Source organism: Podarcis filfolensis (genome assembly GCF_964270895.1).
Source record: "Podarcis filfolensis genome assembly, chromosome: 12".
Classification (NCBI taxonomy): domain Eukaryota; kingdom Metazoa; phylum Chordata; class Lepidosauria; order Squamata; family Lacertidae; genus Podarcis; species Podarcis filfolensis.
Genome location: NC_139614.1, coordinates 39,373,778 through 39,389,776, shown reverse-complemented (window position 1 = coordinate 39,389,776; position 15,999 = coordinate 39,373,778). Strand labels below are relative to the sequence as shown.

The 15,999-nt window shown below is 44.1% G+C and overlaps 1 long non-coding RNA gene across 1 annotated transcript; it reads right to left on the bottom strand.

The window, feature by feature from the left end:
• Positions 1 to 691: 691 nt before the first annotated feature.
• On the bottom strand, positions 692 to 15,304 carry LOC310746370. Its single transcript, XR_014540679.1, has 3 exons — positions 15,217 to 15,304; positions 5,979 to 6,027; positions 692 to 784 (listed from the first exon to the last, which is right to left on the bottom strand). It is a non-coding gene; the product is annotated as an uncharacterized lncRNA (long non-coding RNA).
• Positions 15,305 to 15,999: the final 695 nt, after the last annotated feature.

Genomic DNA, 15,999 nt, shown 5'->3' with positions numbered 1-15,999 from the left:
CTGCAGAAAGCTTTCCAACTGTGTAACCCCACAGGCAGGACGGCAGGCCCAGCCATGGATAGGTTTCGGCTGCTGGCATGCAGGTTGATGTGCATCCATAGGAGTCCCTTTAGTGCAACACCATAATTCAATATCTAACTCTGGAAATATGTCAGCGCAAATGAATTCAGTATGCCGGCACTGCCTCATGAGGTCTCTTCTAAAATATACATATGCCAAAATAAATGAGGTAGTCCCTGAAGATAGCACAAGAACCCATTTTGTTTTGTTTTTTGTTTTAAACAGACTGGCTCATTTTGTCAGAATGACTTGGGGATGAGTCAGCATCGTAGCAAAAAACGCAGAACAGACAGGAGCATCTCTGGCTGAAGGAATCTGGACAGGACACCTCACCATCTGATCTTAATAGAATTGAAGGTTCGCAAAGGAAACAATCCCTGAACTACACCAGTTCCAGCAACACATCCACTGCCATCGTTCTTCCAACTGCTTTCTGGACCCTTTAAGTATTAGGATCCTTCTACCTGCCATCATCTTCTTTTGTAGGACACTTTGGCATTAATCTAGGACGGAGGCAGTTAACACTATCACTTCCAGATGTTGTGGACCACAAATTCTTTTAGGTGATGGGGTGTCTGTACTAGCCAATCTGCCCGAGTCTTTGTCTGTTTTGCCACAAGAGATGCAATTCTTACCTGGTGGTGACTGAAATCTGTTGTATCCAAACAGGGCTGAGACGAGTGTGAGCTCTCATTCACTTGCGCAGGAGAAACTGGTTCTTCACCTAGCAAGGATTTTGAAAAAAAGGATGAGACATTGCCCCCTCTTCATGCTGACACATTCCCTCAATTTATGGAGTAAATGAGCAGAGAGACTTTTTACTACACTAGGATAGTTTGAAAATGGCAGAGTTTCTACACAGGGATTCACAAGATAAGCAGGGAAATCATGTGAGGCCCTGTGATTCAGGCCTGTAGTACAAGGGCCACCAGCGTGTGGAAGCTTCAATGAAGATGGTTGTTTGACTCTTTGAGCATATGGTTACCGTAGTATGACAGATTCAGGATTTCAAGGGACACCACTCTTCTTTGTGCAGAGGTTGTTGAAAAAACAGATGGCCGCTTGCCCTGCAGTTGTATGAAAACCTTCTGTAGCCACAGAGGGAGCTGGTTGTCACAGTGGTTCCCAATTAGCTAAGTATCACGAATCCTCTGTTTTTCAAAAGCCAAGCCATGGACCTCCTACTTTTGAAAATTTTGTTATCTCTTTGGTAGTTTTTGTTATGTGAATGGTGCCACAGACCCCCCTGGGTGGGTTATGCAAACCCCCTGGGGTCTGCAGACCACAACTGGGAACCACTGGTCTATAACATTCTGACAGGTAACAAGCCAAGGGTTAGCCTGGTCGCACAAACATAGTGAAACTTCATAAATGAGGAGTGAGGAACTTTTTCAGCCCGAGGGTCACATTGTTTCATGGGCAACTTTCTGGAGTACATGCACCAATGGTGGGTGGGACAGAAATGGGTGTGGCACACTCTCCAACCTCTGTCCAGTCCAGCAAGTGGTATTAGCACAGTTCACAGAACACATTCCAGCCAAGTAAAATCACCAGTGCAGAATACAGCCACTGAGCAGTGCAGTCTAGGAGGACATAAGCTGAGCAGGGTCCTGAGGACCACATTCAGACCTGCCATAGATAGGGCACATATAGCTATCTTCTTATGTAGTTTGAGCAACCAACTAGAGCATTTTCAGCTTATAATTTTATGAGCCTAAGAAGAACTCTGCTAGATCCAACCAGCAGCTTATTTAGCCAACATCCAAGTTTGCACAATGGCCAAGCCGACACTTCCAGGAAGCCCACAAACAAAGCATGAAGGTCACAGCCTATTCAGCCCCAGCAGAACACTGCCTCTGAACCTGCCTGTTACACCTGTCAGTAGTCCTAGCGTCCATGCATTGGTCTAATCCACTTTTAAAGCCCTATAAACTAAAGGCGATCAGCACTTCTTGTGACAGCAAATTTCATACGTAAATGAAATATGTATTGCGTGAAGAAAGTAGTAAATGGCTTTCTGCAAAGTTTGTGGCCTGTGAACAGGGCAGATGGAGGCTGGAATTCGCTCGTGCAAGTATGTGTACATGAGCAAAACCAGGATTTTTTTGTTGTTGACAGTCTTCTGAACTTTATGACCTTAAATTGCTGAACTCCATCCTCCATTATCAGTCTCCATCCTGATAAACTACTGCATACGGTTCACACAACAATGGCTCCTTTCATTTTAAGCTGCCGACCCATGAATGGATTGTCAGTAGCTTGCCAGATAAACAAGAGGATTCACCATCCCTTCAGAATGTGTGTGGAGAGGGAGAGAGAACAACAGAATAAGATATTAATAAGCCTTTGAGGAAGTTTTGTGTTTGTCAGATACAGAATCACAAGACTGAGCGTTTGATAAAGAAACCATCTTTCTTCAGTAAAAGTTGAACAGTTCATTATCAGCATTTTCTCACATGACGACTCTTTTTAGACAAGTAGAGGTCAGCCAATATGGAAGACAAATGGTATTTTTTCAAGTGATCCTAAACTGATGTTTTAAAAAAGAAAAAAAACCCACTTGCTTTAAAAAAATGATAAAATCAAATTCCCAGAATAATATTTCTGTTTCAGAATGTTGTAATATCAGTCAAATTATCAGATATGGCTACAAATGTTTAATTCCTTTCTGCAGAATATGGGAGGGGGCAGGATTTCCTTATATCATATCATATTGCTACACAATTTAAAATCCCGACTCAATGGTTGAATACAGAAGATTCAATTCTAATTTTAATTCAAAGTTATAGTAAAATGCTTATTGGAAGCTTTTGTCCATGTACCCAAGTGATTCCTCCCCCAAGCTTTACCTGGGCATTCAGAATTTTATACTTCAAGTTGGCAATGCAGATAAAGAAACAGGGTTTTCTAATGGAAGCAGCTTCCACACTCAGCTGTCTACGGTCAACAACTAACTTAATAAGGCAAATGCAGCTCGTTTGTGGCACCTGTACAGGTCACCTGGCTCTGCTTCTCCCTGTTGCACCGTTTTGTCTCCTCCTGCCTCTTTCTGAGGGGAGCAGCAATGTTACCACGAGGTGACAACAGCACCTGGAAAATTTGAAACAGCTACAGTCCTGCTTTGATTCCTCAGTAGTCAAGAGTAGACTATGGAAAAATGATGAAGCCCTCGAGTTTCTCAGTAGTACAGAGATACTTGGACAAACAAGGTGACTCCAAGCAGGGGAGTAGGAAGCGGGGGGCGGTCTGCCCCGGGTGCGGTCACTGAGGGGAGTGACATTTGGCATGCCACCCGCCCACGACTCTCAAGCCTACCCTGAGCCTACCCCTTCATTTTGACAGCTTGGTTTGGGATTCGTGGGCGGGCGGCATGCCGAATGTCCGCCATGGATGGCTCGCTCCGCCCCCGGCTGCAGGGTGTGCGTGCCGCTCTGGGCACCCAAGCAGCTATCCCATGCCTGAGAGGGCACCCTCTGTGCTATGCCACCCTCGGGAGCGCACTCACCCTGGGCAGCGCAGGCATATGTTCCGCTGCTGACTCCAAGGGTGCTTCCGTTCTTAATTGCTCCTCTGGGAGGATTGTTTACGTCTTCCTTACAGGTAAGTGATGTTGGAAAATTCCAACAAAAATAGAAACAGGAGCAGAAATTGTTGGTGCTTGCTCATTTGGCCCATGTCCAGAACATAAATCAACCCAATGAATACAAGTGGAATTTGCTGCCGTTGAGCCTACAAATGATATGCAATTAATTACGTTTCCCCTCCATTTGCGTTGTGCTTCCTTTGCGCTGTAGTGAATGGAGTGAAATAATGTAATGGCAAGGTAATTTCTGTAATTAACTACATAAGCCACACAGTGGACAGCGAGATGAATAACATGCTTTGAGGTGGAAGATGAAATGCAGCGGAACAGAAACACAGCTGCAGGTAGCATCTACAAGGTAGAATGGAAAAGAATGCCTTCTTACATCCCTACAGACAGTGCCCAAGGCCTCAGACAATAACTGCCTTCAGCGCAGGCTACAGCAAAGCAAACTCAACTTTCACTGGATGAAGAGGAAGAGACATCCTGGAGTTTGGATGCAGGCCATCAGGATCCAAGTTCAACTCGCCCTCCGTGGGAACGTTTGGGCTCTTTAAATAAAAGCCAAGCCTTGCAGCCATTGGGCATCCTCTAACAAAGCCCAAATTCCAAAACACTGAGGAACAAAAACCAAATGGTCTCCCAAAGTCCAACATAAACAAAACATCTCACAGTTTTGGCTCAGGGTACACAATGCGCATGGCATTGCTCTCTGCTGCCGGAGGACAAGGAAGGAAGGAAGAAGCTGCCAGCAGAGAGGAGAGAGAATGTGAGCTGTGTCTCCATTATAAACAGCAGCCTGTTTGAGTGCAGGCAGATTTCCCAGGAAGAGGACTCCGCTTTTCTGGGAATGAGGAGGATTGTGTTGTGAGAATATGAAGGAACTGAATGCTGAAAGTAATCAAATCAGCTGTTGAGATGCAGGGCAAGCTTCTCATCTTTGCCTTCCTTTTCTGAATGTGAGGATTGATCGGAGGTGGGGAACATCAGCCTGAGGGCCACATTGCTTCTGGGCAACCTTCCTAGGGCCACATCATGGCAGTGGTCAACTGGGCCAGAGGCAGAAGTGAGCAAAGCAACAAGCTTTTATAGAGTAAACTTGCTTATACACACACTCATGCCTCTTGCTTGTCTGGATGGAGGGCTGCATTATCAGAGATCAAGGAAGAAGAAGAGTTTGGATTTGCTATCCCACTTTATCACTACCCGAAGGAGTCTCAAAGTGGCTAACATTCTCCTTTTCCTTCCTCCCCCACAACAAACACTCTGTGAGGTGAGTGGGGCTGAGAGACTTCAGAGAAGTGTGACTAGCCCAAGGTCACCCAGCAGCAACATGTGGAGGAGCAGAGACGCGAACCTGGTTCACCAGATTACGAGTCTACCGCTCTTAACCACTACACCACACTGGCTCTCACACTGGGAACACAAAACAGGGCCGGGGTGTATGTGTCCTGGGAGAGTAGGGCCACACAGTGAGGCCTGGAAAGCCATATTTGCCCCCCACTCCACACCCTGGCCAGTCTGAGGCTCCCCATCCCTGCAGCAGAAGCTGTTTGCTCTTAGTTTTGTTCATATGTGCACAGGAAGATATTACCGTCTTTCCACCATTAAAACACCAAACACAAATACCAGTTGCTAAAGAGAGGCTAAAACACACCCTATTTAACTGGGGAATGCATGACAAAGCCAGAGAAACATAGATGCTGAATTTCAAAAATGTTGAATTGCTTTTTAAACACACACAGAAACACTCTCATTTTCTATCCACTTTGCAGAAGAGCAAGCACATTTCCCAGCAAGTGTTTGGTTACTTATATGCTTGAGTGACAGAAGGTAAAGAGAGTTTTGATATACATATGAGAAATTTGTTTCCCATCCAGACACCGTCCCAATCTGTCACCTAGATATGAATTTAATTTGCTACACAGATGTGCTACCATCATCTCTCATATGGTACATCAGGCAGCAAGGAGCAAAGAATTATCAACCAACGCCCAAGGATGCTTGCTAGAGTCCGTTTAGGTTGTAAATGAAGTGAAGAGTTTTTAGTTACCTAATCATCTGCCTCTTAATCATTGACAGATAGATGTGCCTTTTAGTTTGGGCAGCAATTCATTTAAAGCTTTTTTTTTGTCTGTTATCATAAATGAAATGACAGGTATATATAGCTTATCATTGGAGGTATGATTGCAAAAGTTTGCTATTCATCATACATATATTTGTTTAAAAACTTTTTAATATATAAACTGAACACATCTGTTTAAAATAATGCACTGTATAGCACTTATGTCCTTATCCCAAAAAATATAAAAATATTAGACACACACACAGTTACCAATGTAAAATTCCAGGACCCACTGGTCATGAGCTGTTCCTATGAACTCCTGTAAAAGGATGTGCTGTTAGATTACTAACCAATATATATTGCTCATGTGATCTTACAATGTTAATTAGGCACCTCACCCCATTTCACAGAAATCCCATGCATTCTGCAAAGACTTACAGTGGCAGCAATAACTAATAATCCATACATACATATATATATATATATATATATATATATATATATATATATATATATATATAAATACAGTGTAATAACCACAATGAGAAATGTGCCATAATTTCCTGTAAGACTATACCTTCAGATTCTTACATAACAAATATCCATTCCATGTCCTCATTAAGTCCATTAGGTGCTCCTGTATTTAATCTATACATCCACCTTCATTTTTTATTTCCTGGTGCCACATACTTTCTCCATTAAATGCACCATTAAAAAAAGCAGCAACTCCTATTACAACTTTTGTCTGTCTTGATCTTAATCTTTCTTGTTTTGACTATTTTTGGAATGCTTTTAAAAAACATTTTAGTACTGATGTGTTTGTTTCCCTGGGCTTCTTCAGGAGGAAGGGTGAAAAATAATGATGATGATGATGATGAATGTGTGTGTGGCATATCATATACTGGTACATACTGCAGAGGGAAGCAGACAAAGGTTGCTTGTCTTTTGCTCAGTAAATTCAAGTTGAGATTTGAACCCATGACTTTCTTGTTCAGACTCATCGGCATAATACTGCCCAATGCTGATACAATGGTACCTCGGGTTAAGTACTTAATTCATTCCGGAGGTCCGTTCTTAACCTGAAACTGCTCTCAACCTGAAGCACCACTTTAGCTAATGGGGCCTCCTGCTGCTGCTGCGCCGCCGTGTGATTTCTGTTCTCATCCTGAAGCAAAGTTCTTAACCCGAGGTAATATTTCTGAGTTAGCAGAGTCTGTAACCTGAAGCGTATGTAACCCGAGGTACCACTGTACAGTAAATAGAGCCTTAATAGGCTTACTGATCCCACAGAATATAAAATGCAGAGCAAATGAGGCTCCAACTAGGGCTGAAAATGCTTAAAACAAGCTTTCAAGTTACACTGGCTTTTTCAGGTTTAGGATTAAAAAAATAAATCAAAACAAATTATACAAGTTCAGTGTATGCACAGGCTGATATTGTTAATTCAACAAAGGAAAGTCTAAACAGGAACTATGTTAATCAGGTGATTACTTGGCAATGACATTATGGGTACTATCCAATAGGTGCTTCATGCCTGTACAAATACATATGCAGTTGTCATGCTTGCTGGAGCAGGAATAATGGATTCCCAGCAGTTTCGGTGAGCAGAGTTCCAGGAGGCGGTGATTTCACTACAGTGGCAGTGCTTACTGAGAAAAGGCCTGTGTCTGGAATAACATGGAGTCACCAAGGGCAAAGAAGCAAAGGGCTCCTGTATTTTTAAGATGCCCTTCTCAGGCAGGGGTAAGAAAAAACATGCCAGCTGAAATCTCCTCTTCGAGAAATATTAGTACCAGAGAACCCAATGTGAAGAGGTAACTATTGTCAAATGTGATGATTTCATTACTCTCCCTGTTTTCGCTTTTAAGAATATGAAAGCTGTTATCCCCTAACATTTCCCCTAGGCTTAAAATATCCAGTTTCTCTGCCCTTACTGCATCTAATGTACTTCGGAGACCCATCAATATCATCTTAGCTCTCCACTGCATCCTTCCTACATCCCATTATTGGCAAACCTATTAAAATATGGTGCTCAGAACCAGACACATTATCAGTATCCAAGAATGCTCCGAGAGGCAGGAACTTTCACCTCATTCAGGTTCTCCAAAATGCTTTTCCCTTAAGAAAGTTAAGGAGATCAGTTTCCTGCTTGGGGGTCTACAAGTTATGTAACAAATTGAAATAGCATTTGCTTCACATGTTTCCAGGTTGAATTCATTCTGACTTAGAAATGGATGCCTCTCTACATCAAAGTGGCCTATATATTAAGTTGAACCTTACACCTATACCACCACCTGCTAGTCTTCCTCGTATGAATTCATCTGGGTCTCTACAATTTCCACAGTATTTTCCAGCCTTGCTCCTAAGCATTTTAGCAGCAATATCTCTGCGAATTTCTCGAAAGCCTCTCTGCAATGAAGTGGGTCATTTTTCTTTCTTTCTTTCTTCTTCTACTACTTGATATACTCTGCAGCTGCAGTCAAAAGTAATAAAGGGTTATTTCCTTCTCTGCTAAATATTGAAAAAGTAGACATTAAGGATTGGCCTTCACTGTGCAATGGTCCCCTCCTAATAATAATACACCAGTTATTGGATCTCTGTTTCTGAAACTCTTCCTGTGACTCACCAGCCTGCACTCATAACTTAGTCCTGCACTGGTCCTTCATCCATCCCCACTGACCACTCCAAACTGCTAGTGATGGAGACTACAAGGTCAACAGAGCAGTTTGCATGATGGGAGCTGTGTGGAAAACATCCTCTCTGCCCCTGCACTACATAAACAACAGCATGTGCTTTCCCATTTCATTTGCTTTCTTCACCTCCAGAGCATGAGGAGGTGGGCTGGGCTGGGCTAGGGGCTGGAGAGACCCAGTTTCAAATCCCCACTCAGCCATGCAATGGCTGCCCCCTGCCCCCTTCCTATGCCCCTGCAGCAATGAACCTTCCTGGGGTCAGTCACTGTTTCTCAGCCTCCCCTACCTCACAGGGTTGTTGTGACAATAAGTTAGGGAGAGAGGAGAACCATGCGTTTGCTGGAGGAAAGGCAGGATATGAATGTAATCAAGAAATAAGATCTCTGGGATAAAATAGGCAGGTAGTCCTTTTTTACATGTTTATGTATTATGGGGTTTTGATTTAAGATTTCAACCCTAAAGTGATGGACTACAAAAAAGCAGCATTTGGAGAAGGAAACGGCTCAGTGGCAGAAAACAGAAGGTCTTGGGTTTAAATCCCACCCAATGAAGTACTTTAGACTGAACATATGCTCTCCTCCGTAGACGGTAGTATAAACGAATTAACTCATCAACCCTGCCATATGAGAATCCCTTGCAGTTTATTGCAGTGCCTGGAGATGACAGTCAGGTTGTGTATCCACAGGAGTGACGAGAGGAAGAATGATCTCTGGAAGGAGTGCAGAGAGAAGAAATGCCATGGTGCATCTGCAGCAGCACCACCAGATGCCTTCATCTGCCCCACCTGCAATACAGCATGTCTCTTTCGTATTGGTCTCTACAGCCGCTGTAACTCTTCAGCATGTCAGGAACAAGCCAGCAGTAAATCACACTGTGCAAGCTGGAGTTAACTCTTTCTTGGCAAAAACATGATTGATACAGGAGTGTCAGACCTAATGAGCACAGCAATTCATCTTCGGTAGGTCTTGCTCAGCAGTTGCTGAGACTGAAAGTCCCCACCCTCCTCTCCAGGGTTTTGCCCAAGCAATCAGAGACTGCATCTGGGCACAACCAACCTCCTCCCTTTTCATGTCTCTTCTGGTTCTGGGAGACCATTCCTCTGCAACCAACCAGTGTATAATGCAACGGTTTGACTTTACCCTCAAAGGTGCACTCTTCGATTGTCTCCCGAGACAAGACGGATGCCAACAACTCACTTCAAAATGTGGTGTCTGCGGATCTTTTGCTTCGTTCTGCTGGGAAGGGCCCTGGACTTCTGCCACAAGGTCCAGTCCTGGTGGCCCCACTGTCCCTGCCATCTTCAGTGAAAGGATCTCAGGTGGTAGAGGTGGGAAAGGCATGATGGAGACATGACTGTACAAGACTCGATGGACCCAATGCCAGTGGGGAGATGGACTCAGTTGAAGGCAGTGTCATAGATTCATATTCCTGCGGGTGTCAAGAGGCGTTCAGGGAAAACAGGAAAGCGAACTCATCCATTCAAAGAGGTCAACTTTGATATGCATTGCAAAAACTAAAAGTCCAGCTGAAGCAGGGGGAAAAAACCCTAAAAAGTGATGGGCGGGGGTAAATAACACGAGGCGTTTCACACAGGGGATCTCAATCAATTTATACCAAAGACTGAGCAAATAAATTAGCAGTTCCTTGTCTGATAAAGTAAATATGCCCCGAGAACACTGCTGATTGTAGCAAAATCATCTGGATGGGCTGGTAATCCAATGCAGATGTGAAATTGTGCGAGAGGAACCCCAGCCTTTCCAAAAACTCCCCCGGTATTCTCATGACAATGATTAGCTGGAGTATTGTTGTTGGCCTGGACCAGACAGCAGACAGCCCAGCTCAGCTTCAGATTGGAAAAGCAAAATACAGGCCTGTTTCATTAAAAGAAGATTTATTGGTGTTAGCGGGTTTTTCTTACAGAGCTCGTTTTCGTGAGATGTGCTGCGTACAGTGCTGGTTCCTGCATGCGCACAGTGGGAAGCAAAAATAAGAGGCAGAAGCTGAAGACAGCAAGGAAGGATCACACTATAATGTTGCCCAGGCCCTACAGAGCAGTGGAAAGCTTCTAGCACCACCCTCCGTGCCGTGGAGCACGTGGTACAGTCACCCATCAAAATGTCTCGTGCCACCTTTGAGACTAACAGGTCGATTTCCCCATATGCTTTCATGGATGACAGCCACGAAAAGCACCATATCATTTTATGTCAGAATGTCCCTTTTTGGTTTTGCTACAGCAGCCTAACATGGCTGCCCTTCAGGAATTTGCCACCATCAAACTGTGTGTCCCACTTCGGCCTCCTCTAGCCAACCACTTTGTTCGGCACTCATCCTGATTTGCTTATGCAAAGCTTATACAGTGCTTAAATTACACCTGGTCTTTATTGAGCCTTTCTTCTAATTGGTTTATGTGGTGGTTTTAGGACAATGAGCATTCAACCTGATATGCTGACAAGTAATTTAGGGGTCTTCCTGTAAATCGCTTGTCTGCCCCGAACTGCAAAAAGTCAGGTGTTCTTCTCATTTTTTAAGTGGATTTGTTGCACTAGGGTAACAGGGAACTTTAATCCACTCTAAACATGAAAATGTAAAGTTCTGCTCTGTGCATGAATCTCTCCCACAGAATACTGACAATCTGGAGGCGTTCTTCACTTTAACTTCTCAACGAGAACACAAAAAGAAACCGGGGGGTGGGAGTGGGGAATCCACCCCAGTACGTGTAATACTACCTTCCTCCTACTCCTGTATCTGGAAAATTTCTCTGCCCCTCTTTGGCAGCTGTACAGACCTTGCATCCTGAACATGTCCATTGTTAACCATTTACTAAAACCCTGAAGCAGAGCAATCGCACACAGTACTGCACATCAAAACAGATTCCAGATATCTCTGGGTGCTACAGTAAATTCTGGACGTGCTTCATACCTTGCAAAGATTAGATTTATTCGGGGGGGTGCTCTTTGGAGGGAGGGGGGAGTTGCCTAGGGCTGACATATTTCAAACTGAAAATCCGGAGAAAAAAGTTGTTGAGGTTCTTTTTTGTTTTGCAAAATCGCTCCCGGGCGTATGGCAACCCTTGCCCAACCTAGCATTTTCCTGGATTTTAACAATTGGGTGCATATTGTAACCAAGTCAGGGCACTCCAGGTGCTTTTAATTGCTACTTTGGCAGCATCTTTAAAATATCCCTCCATGGGGCAAGAAACAAAGGTGCCTTGTTTGTTCAACGCAACATCTGTAGGTTGTGAGATTATCCCAGCTCCTGTTAGTCAAGCTAGTTTATTGGCAAAAAGTCATTCCTAGAATAAATGAAAGGTTTTGAGTAATGACAGGTGGGATAAGGTTTTGAAACCCTGTGCATTTTTTCTATCACACCCCGGATTCCGTCTTTTTATCCCTCTTTGAAGTGGTTTGTCTGCAACTCAGTTACAGAACAGAACAAACACAGTTCCTACAGGATTTACAGTGAAAACGTTTAGGAGATAGCTACACCGTTAAAGGCACCGGGAGCATATGCTCGAACGTTTCTATTAACCATCCAGTAGGTGGTGCTATTGCAAAACCTTTACTCCACCGGAATAATTCCCCACATTTAAAAGGAACCAACTGAGACAGAATGGAATAGGATGTAAGCTCCAACTTTTGCTCGTCAAGGGTTATCTGAGAGAGAGACACTATCCTCGTTTGCACATAATGCTAAGCCACATTTTAGTGGCTTAGGGGTGCATGTGTATTGAAGGTTTGCTGATGCTTGTGCACATAGCATTAAGCGACAAGTTTAGTGTTCTGTGCAATCTCAGCTGCTGGAGGTGGCAGCTCTCCATGTTTTTGTAAAATCTCGAGTCTTTTTTGCATGACCAGTGGGATACTGGATCAATGGGAGGGGGAGGGGGAGGGGATGAGATTGCATTGGCAGGCTCCACCTCCAACAGCCACATGCCAATTGGCTACACAGCATGGCGCCTACACATACGCAGCCTAAATAATCAATGAATGTGGCAGGGGCTGAGATCCTGCTCCTACCCAGAAAGGTATTCAGTGTGTGACCTGCAGAATCTTAGCTGCTGATTCAAGAACGCCACAGACAATGGCAATGTGTTTATTAAATAGAGTTACACACAGCTCACTGGCAGGGCTCTAAACACAGGCTTGCAGCGGGGTTTCTCCTAGTTCAGAGAAGGAGGGTGAGGGAGGAGTCTGGCCTGTATTTGAGGGCACAATATACAGTTAATACAACCCCTGAATACAACACACTTGATATCCCGTTTGGTCACATGAACAGGATTCTTGTTCTTTCTCAGCTCTGAAGCTCACAGGGCCCTAGCAAGTTTCTGTCCCTCACTCTTATCTACCTCACAGGAGTTTTGCAAGTCTAAAATGTTATCATAAACTCACAGAATCATAGAGTCAAGGGTCATCTAGTTCAACCCCCTGCAACGCAGGAATCTCAGCTAAAGCAGTCAAACTCTGCTTAAAAACCTCCAAGGAAGGAGAGTATACCACCTTCTGAGGGAATCTATTCCCTTGTCAAACAGCTCTTACTGTCATAAAGTTTTTCCGCATGTTTAGTCAGAATCTCCTTTCTTATCATTCCACCCATGACACCCTAGGCTCCCTGGAAAACAGGCAGGGTATAATAAATAATCCATGAATCTTTTAAGTCCCTTTATCTCTTTTTTCTACCACTCACCACCATGCCTGACCAATCGGACATAGCATGTCATTCTAAAAATGCTCAATCTCAGCAAAACACACAACAGAGAATTGCTTGTGTTGTCTCTTCCACTGAATGGCGCATCAACTATAATATTTTAATTGGCATTTAGGAACTTGCAAAGGCCCTTTAAAAGTACAGTTGGTGTTTACTTGCTTGCCTTATCTATGCTCGTCTTGCATATTTTGTAAAGCTAAATGTTAATATACCATTATATATAGTCCATCTTCTCTAAACAGTTATAAAGCTGAGCTATGCTATTTATGTTCTCCTTAATCGTAGTTTAGAGAAAGTTCATATAAACATGACTCCCTGACCTAGAGTGAAGAGAAAGACAAATATCTAAGTGAATAATCATGAGGTTACACCCAGTGTTAGTTCTATGCAGAACAGATCCTCTGAACAGAACCTAAATTAGCCATACCCATTCATTCCAATGGGTCTGCTCTAAATAGTACCAGCTACCATGTTAGCACACAAAATTAGGGCACAATTCAAGCTGTAACTTGAGCTCACAATCATCTGACATCATATGATGCCAGGTGATTGACAGATGGGCGCCAGTGGGTGGTCCAATTCCACATCCCATGTCATATTTGAATGGGTGAGACAAGAATAAGTCTCTTCACTGAATTCACTGAATAGCTCGCGGCCTTTCCGGATAACAGGAAAATTATTCTTTGTTATCAATAGCTCTATCTATGCTGACCTCAGTCCAAGCCTAGTCAATCTGATATGCCACTCCCATGAACAGGATGGATGGGTGTCTGCTTTGCTGCAAGGGAAGCATGAAGGAAATTGGAATGAAAAGGGGAAAGAAATTAGTTTCTGTACTGAAGAGGGGGAAGCACAGTGTGGCCAAAAGACACCCGGCAGCTCTCTCGTAATGCTGTAAGGGGCTTTGTGGTGGTGCTGGTAAACATCTTGGAAGCGATGGTTGCAGTGATCCTAATTTACAGAGGACAGGTCCAGCAGGGAAGCAATAGGAATGGGCCAAGTGTTTATGAGATTTCAGGAAAGGTAAAGGGACCCCTGACCATTAGGTCCAGTTGCAGACGACTCTGGGGTTGCGGCGCTCATCTCGCTTTATTGACCGAGGGAGCCGGCGTACAGCTTCCGGGTCATGTGGCCAGCATGACTAAGCCGCTTCTGGTGAACCAGAGCAGTGCATGGAAACGCCATTTACCTTCCCGTCAGAGCGGTACCTATTTATCTACTTGCACTTTGACGTGCTTTCGAACTGCTAGGTTGGCAGGAGCAGGGACCGAGCAATGGGAGCTCACCCCATCGTGGGGATTCGAACCGCCAACCTTCTGATCGGCAAGTCCTAGGCTCTGTGGTTTAACCCACAGCACTACCCGCATCCCTTTTATGAGATTTCAGAGAACTCTATAAAAAGAAGAAGCCTGGCTTAAAAACTAGCGCTGTTGCATTGCTACTTATGATACAGAACTGCATGTCTTCTGCTGCATCAAGGTCATAGAATCACAGAATTGTAGAGCTGGAAGGGAATCAAAGGATCATCTAGTCCTGCGATGCAGGAATCCATGGCAGATGGCCACTCAACATCTGTTTAAAAACCTCCAATGAAGGAGAGCCTGCCACTTTCCAAGGGAGCCTGTTCCACTGACCAACACCTCCCACCATCAGATAAACCATAAACGCATACAAAAAAGAAAGAAAAAGAAGATCATATTGGAACGCTGAAACTTGCTTGTGAGTAAGGATGGGTGACTCTGTTTCTCATTTTTTACAACCTGAAGTTCTGTTCTCCACATTTCTACATCAGTTTGCAATATTTTAAAAAGTCTTTGTGAAAATTCATCAACATTTTAGCACGGATTTATCCTAATGTACAAATCTTTGTATGCATTTTGGCCTGATATAATGTTATGTTCACAAACATATGCATTTTGTCACCTGCTGTACCCTAGTAAATGCATTTTTTTGCAGACATTACCTGGCTAGAGAACTGTATCGCAAAATTCAGAGAGGTGTGAATGGCAAAGGATGGCCGTGTTTCGGATTGCAGATTATTTGGGGAAGTGCACATCAGTTCACCTTTACTGTACATGCAAACTAAATTTGTGTTTCTCCTGCATCCCTACCTGCAGGTCTTCTGTCTCCAGCAGGTGTGAGCAGTATTCTCTCCATGGTCAATAGGAGGCAGAAGGTCTCCACGACTGAATGTTGTGCTTGGGGGTCACCCTGTTTTCACAGACAAGCCATGCTGCCTTCAGCGAATGAGTCTGGCTTTATCAGAGCAGAGAACAAAAGATCCATTCTCTTGACAAATGGATCTCTTCTCTCTCACCCCTTTTTGTGAGTTGTAGTTGGGGACTATTTGCTACTGTGCCACTACTTGCCACATCGACTTGGACTTGGGGCTTTGTCATGAGCCTGCAGTTTCCCCAGCTAGACAGTCAGTGTGGTGTAATGGTTATATACAGTGTCGGACTAGGACCTGGGAGACTAGGGTTCAAATCCCCACATGGCCATGAAGCTTATTGGGTGACCTTGGGCCAGTCACTGTCTCTTAGCCCAAGCTACCTCACAGGGTTGTTGTGAGAATGAAGTGGGGAAGAGAAAACCTATGGATGCCACCTTGAGCTCCTTGGAAATCAAGTAAATAAATCAAATGCATCTTTCATGACAATATCCCCACCACGCCTCACCAGTACTTATTTTCTGATGGAGTTTTTAGACTTCTCTCCTAGCCTTTCCTGCTTGCAGGAATTGCAGTTGGACCTCAAACCTCAAATCTGCCAAGCCAGCCTCCATAGTGCAGGACCTAGTCTGCCAGGAGTTGCAGAGCCACTAAGCTGTCCTCACCTTCCAGAGCAGAGAACCAAACAACAACAACAATCTGCTGCTTTTAACTCTGGCACTGG